The sequence below is a fragment of the Malaclemys terrapin genome, chromosome 5 (assembly GCF_027887155.1).
Source record: "Malaclemys terrapin pileata isolate rMalTer1 chromosome 5, rMalTer1.hap1, whole genome shotgun sequence".
NCBI classification, from domain to species: Eukaryota; Metazoa; Chordata; order Testudines; family Emydidae; genus Malaclemys; species Malaclemys terrapin.
Genome location: NC_071509.1, coordinates 142,610,094 through 142,619,145, shown reverse-complemented (window position 1 = coordinate 142,619,145; position 9,052 = coordinate 142,610,094). Strand labels below are relative to the sequence as shown.

General features: G+C 48.6%; 1 long non-coding RNA gene across 2 annotated transcripts; it reads left to right on the top strand.

Annotated features, from left to right (window-relative positions):
- Positions 1-25: 25 nt before the first annotated feature.
- LOC128838276 (uncharacterized) lies at positions 26-6,954 on the top strand. 2 transcript variants are annotated; one of them, XR_008445145.1, is made up of 3 exons: positions 26-508; positions 4,019-4,145; positions 6,416-6,954. It is a non-coding gene; the product is annotated as an uncharacterized LOC128838276 (long non-coding RNA). The 2 variants fall into 2 exon arrangements; XR_008445144.1 differs by having other exon boundaries at positions 470-518.
- Positions 6,955-9,052: the final 2,098 nt, after the last annotated feature.

Here is a 9,052-nt window from a genome sequence, read left to right as displayed (position 1 = left end):
CCTGGGCACTGCCCCCACCCGCGGGTCGCGCCCCGGCCGGGGCCCGCCGGACCCTGGGCAGCAGTGGGCGCTGGGGGCTCTGCCCTGTCACCGCCGCCCCCGGGCTTTCTCCGGCGCCCCGCGGCCCTGGCCGCAGCCAGGCTAGGGCCAGGCCGGGCCAGCCGGGGCCGCGCGTGGCGGGTCGATCAGCCCGGGGCCGCTGGGTCGGCAGGCGGCGGAGCGAGAGTGACCTGTCAGACACCCGCGGCCCAGGGGGAGCCGCTCCCGCGGGCATTGGTACCCCACCGCCGGGGTTAACGGCATTGCCGGGGGGGGTCACAGCCCCGAGCAACAGCCTTGTACTGACAGCTGGGAGCCTCGCGGGTCGAGCTGGCCCCGAACTAAGCAAGTGCCACAGCTCGTGTCCGAGTGAAGCTGGAGACACCTGAAAGCACCAAAAGCGGGGCAGGGTTGTTCCCCCCCCCCCCCCCCCAATCTTTACCCATTCTGGCACTGACCCAAAGAAATGGTAGGAGCTGGTATGTTTCTAAGGGCCTGTCTACACTTACAAGGCCATAGCGGCAGTGTACCTATCCTGATGGGGGGTCTCCTGGCAGCAGAGGTAATCCACCCCCAAAAGGCGATAGGTAGGTTGGTGGAAGAATTCTTCCATTCTGTCCACACCAGGGGTTAGGTCACTGCTCAGAGATGTGAAACTTTCACACCCCTGATAGATGTAGTTAAACCAACTTAATTTTCTAGAGAAGACCAGGCCTAAACAGCTTAAGTATAAATAAGAGGGGTTTGTGAGTTATAAATTCTTAGGTTTTTTTCACATCTGAAGGAACTAAGTTCTGTATATCTACAAAAAGAAGGGAAATCCCAATTTTGAGACACAATATTTGTAAACCTTAAAATATAACTACCTTTTTGTTGTTAAATACAGAGAATAAAATAAGGCTTTGGAATTTATGAACCAACATCTCATCAGATTTGGTTCATAAAGAGGGGGAATAACTGTTGTTCTGCCTATTAAAAGTCCAACTTGGTCTATTACAAATAATTGTTTATGAAAGATAGGAAAAGGTGGAGACAAACAGATGGGTACAAACTGAATTGTTTAGTTTTCAGAGTAGAAGCCATGTTAGTCTGTATCCGCAAAAAGAACAGGAGTACTTGTGGCACCTTAGAGACTAACAAATTTATTAGAGCATAAGCTTTCGTGGACTACAACCCACTTCTTCGGATGCATATCGAATTGTTTAGGTTACAAGAACAGTGCTGCGCTTCTGAGCTCCTGGTAGAGTCCAGGTTTGGCATGACAATCAACTGAATGATTTTAGACATGGGAGGGAATGTGTATAACTGAAATGTGTTTGTTTGGTTTGTGTTAATGAATGAGGGTGCCCCCACACTTCTTGGACATTATTTGGGAGTCACTCAGGTGGACAGAGGGAGACTGGAAGAAGAGCCCTTTACTATTATAGCTGCCACCCTCACCATCTCTTGGGAGCAGTGGTGCAAGTAGAAATCATTTCTTGCTGGTACTGCACTCATGGGAGTGATGGGGGGCACGTGACCCTCCATGTGACTCCTCTCTTCCCTGCCCCCAGCCTGGAGCCCCCATGCTCTCCCCATCCCCTCCAACACCCCCCTTACCTGTCTAAAATGTTAAACAGCTGCAGTTGTAAAATGATGCTTTGGGCCCCTGGTGTCATTGAGAATCCAGCAGCACCCCAAATTGAAAACTACTTAAATGAAAGGATAGGAAGGACAATCACCCCACTTTCCCTTAACACACTATCAGTGCCTCCCTTATGTCCAAACTAAGCTTCTGCCAGCTTACCTTTATCTACGTATTGTTCTCCACAAGGCACTAGGAAAGCAAAGATGCTGCACCATTTGGGTTTGATGGAAAAGAGGCATAGAACTGTGTGTGCCATGTACATCTTGATAGAACTACAGCCCAAATTGTTTTATTTTCCTCAGCATGACATACAGGAGGGGCAATCAAAATCAGCCTGGCAGAATGTGCATGAGAACTGTCTCTGGACAGATAAGCAATTGATCAAAATCACATTCTCTGATCTCTTGGGGCCAGCTCCTGTTCCCATTGAAATCAAAAGGAGTTTTGCTATTGAGTTCAATAAGAACAGGCTTTGACATTTGAAGAGGAAAGAAAAAAACACCCAAGCAAGAGTATCAAAGGCTGCTGACTTGTGAGAAAGTCAGCAGACATCTGATCTTTGTCCATCGCAAGGCAAGGTAGAAATCAGCAATCAATGAGGCTAGAACAGTCTCTGTACCATATCCAACTCATAAATCCATCTACAAAGGATCAAGGAAATATGAAGGCTCCAGATTACCTTACAGTCCTCAGTCCCTTGGTTAGAATGCTCCCATTAGTATATGTTCATAGTCCAGAGGCTGGGGAAAGAGGCAAAATGGGGATGTTTCAAGGCCAGGGCCTTTTATCTTCTGCCAAAAGTGCCAAGTAAAGGGAAATCTGTTCTCACTGTGAAAGATGGTGTTTGGAGTTACATGTCCATCACCCCCCACCCATATTCGAGTTAGAACGTTCACAAAAAGTCAGTTGTAGACAGGCATTTTCCAGGGTCCATTATGAACTAAGTGTTCCTTAATGGGCCATTCAACTTGACTTGTCCCTTCATGTGCTGGCTGAATACCTTGTGGGCATTACCAGAGGAGCAAACACGTAGTAGTACACATAGCTAATATTTATAACTTCAGATACCAAGATGAATATACATGCATAGAAATACCATAATCATAAGGACCAGCTATTTCACATACATGACTATTCCCAAAAGAGATTCTGAAAAATCACACCACGTACCTGAGACCCTATGTGCCAGCACCGTGCCCCACTGGAGTTTTGTTCTCTGTTATGTAACAACAGAGATGGAGCCAGTGACATGACTCTGTTTAGCCTAAAAGGGCAAGGTTAATTTATAGCTGTTCAGGTGTGTCTGCACCTTTCGTCAGTGAGGGCACTGGCTGGCACACATTCAGGTAAATGGGCTTCAGTGTTCCTTTGCAGTTAACTTTTTAATATTCATAAACCGGCTATGTTCTGAGGTGGTTTAAAGCATAACACAGGTTTTTAGGTTTGCAAATCTGTGAACCTCTGCCTCTTTGAGATTTTGTTGTTGTTGTTATTTTTTGCTGGTCATAGTGTGGGAGGGTCTCCTCTCCACCCCCTGCTCATGGTATGTATGTGTCTTGTAGCACTCTTTTGAACACCAGTTGGAAGTATTTTTTTTTTCCAGTAAGTGTGAACTGATTCTTTTCTCTTAGAAGGCCTGTAATTTTTTCAGGCACACACTGATTAACACTGAAAACAATTGGGGCTGTTAAACTTTCTTCAGATTCCATAGAAAATTAAGTTCAGCTATATTTTCCAGTACAGTGATGAAATAAATGGGTGTTTGTGTATACAAACATCAACATGCTTAACTACTCAGTTTCCCCCCAAATATGTAGTATTTGTCTGTTTATGTGGAATATGGGAGTTGGGTGAGGAGCCATTTCAGCATATGTATGACTTATTAAAAGACAAATTTTAAGTAGAACTGTATCCTAAACTGCATTATGGTATTGTACCCAAACATTAATATATATATGGAGATATACCTATCTCCTAGAGCTGGAAGGGACCCCGAAAGGTCATTGAGTCCAGCCCCCTGCCTTCACTAGCAGGACCATTGTCTTCAATGGGATTGACCAAATGATTAAGGTTTTACAGGATTAGATTCCAAGTTTGTAAATTATTCTGGATTACACTGAGATGCCTGAGCTGTTAGATCAGAAGGAGCTTCATTCAAATAAAGGTGGGCAGATGTGTGATAAGTCTTAGCTCTGTTGCTAAGATGAACATATTTTCAGCAAAGTTCTTGGCAGATTCCTGAGGCAGCTGGTTTAAGGCCGTCAGTGTCCGGCATTATAATCTTCACTTATAGTTCTCTCATCCATAAAGCTGGAAAATGAGGCATTTGTTTTCTTTGTTTTGCTGCTCCAGTTCCAGTTAACAAAATGCATGTTAGACTAGTTTCGCTTCAAAGATGAATTCTGTGTACACTGTGGACAACACCTGGTTCCTGTAAGGCTGCAGAACTGGCCTGACATCGGAATCCAAATATCCTCTGGTCAGTGGAAGCAGAGGATTTCTCTAATGATTTGGACTTGATGTGATGCAGTATGAATGTCATGGATAATTCAGACCAATGGGGAGAAACAGAATAAAAAACACAGTTTAAATACCTTCTGTCCCCCCACACCCCTCCCTTCTTGAGGGCTCCTGACCAACTCAACAACACAATACATATGCTAACAAACTTAAACAAAGGCCATATAAAGAATGAATGCCACCTCTCGCTGCATTCTGCTCCTTTAAGGAGCAGAGCGCAGCCCCGCCCCGCCCCTCGGAGAGGGGTGCTAGCCCCAAGTCTTTCCAGTACGCCGTACCCACTAAAAATCTCTTGGTACTGCATACTGTAGGGTACCAACCTACTTGCACTACTGCTTGGGAGCCTGCAAGCCACCATGATATCATTAGGCCTGTGTCATCCTGATCCTGAAAGGTGTCCAGGTCAGCCTGGCCCAGAGAGGGAACTGATGACATTGACATCTCTACCAGCTTCAGGTAGCTCCTGAACTGCACCTGGAATGTGGGATTTGAGTTCCTGCTCTCATCCCCTCATATGCAACATCTTTTGCAACACTGCTGTGAACCCATGATAAGAGAGGCAGCTAAATGCAGAACCTTACACAATGCAGGTACAAGTTTGTCAGGTCTCGCAGTGCCTGCTAAGAATGTGTGTTGTGCCTGTGTTTCTCCAGCAGTGAGGTTGCAAGGAAGGGTATGTCTATAGTACAGAGACTATACCTGTATAGCTAGGTGTAGCCCCATAGGGCAGATGCAGCCTACTTCGGGGGCCTCAGAGGCTGTACTGAGTGTCATGAACAGCGTCAGCCAGTTTGAGTCTATGTCTGTGTTCTCCTGCTGCTCTGCCAGGTGCCTTTGGTGGTCAGAAAATGCTGCTGGAATGTCCACCAGCATCTCCTGGAATCTCTGCCCGTTTCCTGAACCAGGAGTGAAAGCTCAAGCAAGAGAAGTTCTTCAAATGACACCTCCTCCATATTGCTGGCTCTGATTACTGGGCACGCATAGCCAAAAATGACTGCTCAGCAAGCTGTGTTGGCAGGCTGCTCAAACTTCCTGTAATGGGGGAGGGGGGGAGACACCATCAAGATTTTCAAGTCCAATGTGAACGCTGGAGCCCTGGTTTAGAAAATCCTTAACGTAGGGTTGCCAGTCAGTCTAGATGCTCAAACCCTGGGGTCTTAAACCCAGGATTTGCAGACTCTCATTCCACTAACCCTGGGCTTACATTGCAGTTAGACATACCCCCTCTTTTCAGCACAAGAGGGGAGCCTGCAGAACAATCCCATGTCCCCTCAGAATCTCTCCCTGCTGGGGGAGACGTTGCACCTCGCTGTCATCTTCCGTTGCTGTGGCCAAGGAGAGGGCAGGCTGTGCTAATGCAGCCATGTTCTCTAGACCAGAGGTGGGCAAACTATGGCTCGCAGGCCACATCTGGCCTGTGGGACCCTCCTGCCCAGCCCCTGAGCTCCTGCCCTGGGAGGCTCGCCCCTGGCCCCTTCCACGCTGTTCCCCCTTCCCCACAGCAGTGCGTCGTGCCGCCGGCACAATGCTCTGGGCAACCGGAAAGGGCAGCTGCAGAGCCCAGCCTGACCCAGTCTCTGTGCTGCAGGGTGGCGTGGCTGGCTCCAGGTGGGCGGCACAGCTATAGCGCTGCCAGCCATCAGTGCTCCAGGCAGCGTGGTAAGGGAGCAGGGAGGGTTGGATAGCGGGCAGGGGAGTTCGGGGTGGTGGGCAGGGGTGTGGATAGGGGTGGTCAGAGGGCGGGGAACGGGGGGGTGCAAGGGTCCCAGGGGGCAGTCAGGAAGGAGAGCGGGGTTGGATGGGGCGGGGGGGGGCAGTCAGGGAGAAGGGGTGGTTGGATGGGGCAGAAGGTTTCTGGGCAGTGCAGCCTTATTCTGTCCTCCATGGTAGGACACTTTACCACACCATGCTAGTGGTAAACTGCAGCACTCAACGGGCTTTGCTTGGTATGTGGGAAAAGAAGGCGCTGCTTTTATGAAGGTTGCAGAAGCTGAAAGACAATGGCTTACCATGGCCGCATGCAAGCCGAATTCTGTTGCCTGGACTTGTGTCTGTGATCTCTGATACCAAAGCCACAGGCACTCAATATTAAGATGCAAAATGCGACCTTGTACCGAAAGCACATGTGCTATGTAATGTGAATAGTGTTGTTCACTGTGATAGAGTATAAGCATTGTTCTGTAAAATGTATCTTTTTAAATACTTCTCTCCCTTTTTTCCCTCCCGCAGTGCAAATTTTTCAAGCCTCCCTCCTCCGTCCCGAAGGCTATCTCAGATAAGGCGGCAAAAAAAACGGACGCGAGACAAAATGTTCTCTGAGATCATGGAATCGAGCTGCAATGAAAGAGCTCCCCTGAATGAGTAGAAGGACACGGTGTCACAGTACAGGAAAGCTGCCAGTGAACGTGAGGAGAGGAGGGACGAGCATGAGGAGAGGTGGCGGGATGCAATGCTGGGGCTGCTGCGGGATCAAATGGACATGCTCCGGCATCTGGTGGAGCTTCAGGAATGGCAGCAGGATCACAGAGTACCGCTGCAGCCCCTGTATAACTGCCCTCCCCCATCCCCAAGTTCCATAGCCTCCTCACCCCGATGTATAAGAAAGCGGGTGGGGGGAGGCTCTGGGCACCCTGCCACTCCACCCCAATGGACAGCCCAAGCAAAAGGCTGTCATTATTTTGAACTTTTGAAGTGGCCTTTTCCTTCCCTCCTCCCCTCCTCCCAAACTCCACCTGGGCTACCTTGTCAGTTCTCTCCCTATGTTTATAATCAATTAATAAAGAATACATGATTTTTAAACGATAGTGACTTTATTTCCTTTGAAAGCAAGCTGTGATCGAAGCGGGGAGGGTGGGTTGCTTGCAGGGAATGAGTCAATCAAGGGGGCGGGTTTTCATCAAGGAGAAACAAACAGAACTTTTACACGGTAGCCTGGCCAGTCATGAAACTGGTTTTCAAAGCTTCTCTGATGTGCAGCACTTCCTGGTGTGCTCTTCTAATCGCCCTGGTGTCTGGCTGTGTGTAATCAGTGGCCAGGCGATTTGCCTCAATCTCCCACCCCGCCATAAAGGTCTCCCCCTTACTCTCACAGAGATTGTGGAGCACACAGCAAACAGCAATAACAATGGAAATATTGGTTTGGCTGAGGTCTGAGCAAATCAGTAAAGTGCGGCAGTGACCCTTTAAACGTCCAAATGCACATTCTACCACCATTCTGCACTTGCTCAGCCTGTAGTTTAACAGCTCTTGACTACTGTCCAGGCTGCCTGTGTATGGCTTCATGAGCCATGGCATTAAGGGGTAGGCTGCATCCCCAAGGATAACTATTGGCATTTCAACATCCCTAACGGTTATTTTCTGGTCTGGGAAGTAAATCCCTTGCTGCAGCCATTTAAACAGAGTAGTGTTCCTGAAGACGCGAGCGTCATGAACCCTTTCTGGCCATCCCACGTTGATGTTGGTGAAACGTCTCTTTTGATCCACCAGTACTTGCAGCACCATTGAAAAGTACCCCTTGCGGTTTATGTACTGGCTGCCCTGGTGCCAAGATAGGGATATGGGTTCCATCTAACGCCCCACCACAGTTAGGGAATCCCATTGCAGCAAAGCCATCCACTATGACCTGCACGTTTCCCAGAGTCACTACCTTTGGTAGCAGCAGCTCAGTGATGGTGTTGGCTACTTGCATCACAGCAGCCCCTACAGTAGATTTGCCCACTCCAAATTGATTCCCGACTGACCAGTAGCTGTCTGGCGTTGCAAGCTTCCACAGGGCTATCGCCACTCCTCAACTGTGAGGGCTGCTCTCATCTTGGTATTCTGGCGCTTCAGGACAGGGTAAAACAAGTCACAAAGTTCCATGAAAGTGCCCTTACGCATGCGAAAGTTTCACAGCCACTGGGAATTGTCCCACACGTGCAACACTATGCGGTCCCACCAGTCTGTGCTTGTTTCCCAGGCCGAGAATCAGCGTTCCACGGCTATAACCTGCCCCATTAACAGCATGATCTCGAAAGCGCTGGGGCCCGTGGTTTGATAGAATTCTGTGTCCAAGTCCTCATCACTCTCGTCGCTGCGCTGCCGTAGCCGCCTCCTCCTTGCCTGTTTTTTCAGGTCCTGGTTCAGCATAAACTGCACGATAATGCGTGAGGTGTTGACAATGTTCATGACTGCTGTCTTGAGCTGAGCGAGCTCCATGCTTGCCATGGTATGGTGTCTGCAAAGTTCACCCAGGAAAAAAGGCGCAAAACGGTTGTTTGCCATTGCTTTCACGGAGGGAGGGGATGGATGTACCCAGAACCACCAGCGACAATGTTTTTTGCCCCATCAGGCATTGTGATCTCAACCCAGAATTCCAATGGGCGGGGGAGACTGCGGGAACTATGGGATAGGTACCCACAGTGCAACACTCCGGAAGTCAACGCTAGCCTCGGTACATGGACACACACCGCCGAATTAATGTGCTTAGTGTGGCCACATGCACTCGACTTTATACAATCGGTTGCCAAAAATCAAATTCTGTAAATTCAGAGTAATCCCGTAGTGTAGACATACCCAGAGTGTTTGCAGGCAGCCTGATACTAGAGTAACTGGAGGCTCAAGGTGACACGCTGTAGCAGCTGTGTGCTGTGAGTCCAAGTCTGTCCTTGGTAACTTTCAGAGTGTGTGTCTTGTGCACAGTAGGTGCTCTTTCCCATGTTTTGCAGGAGGTCTTCTGGGAGTTTTGCCCTGTGAACAAACTTCTGGTTTAAGCACTGATATTTCAAAGGGTTCTAAAATCCACATGCATCCTCAGATTTTACTTTAGAAGTTTTGTCAAGAAAATAACATTCTTGAAATTAATGGGAAGATGAGAGACTCGAATTA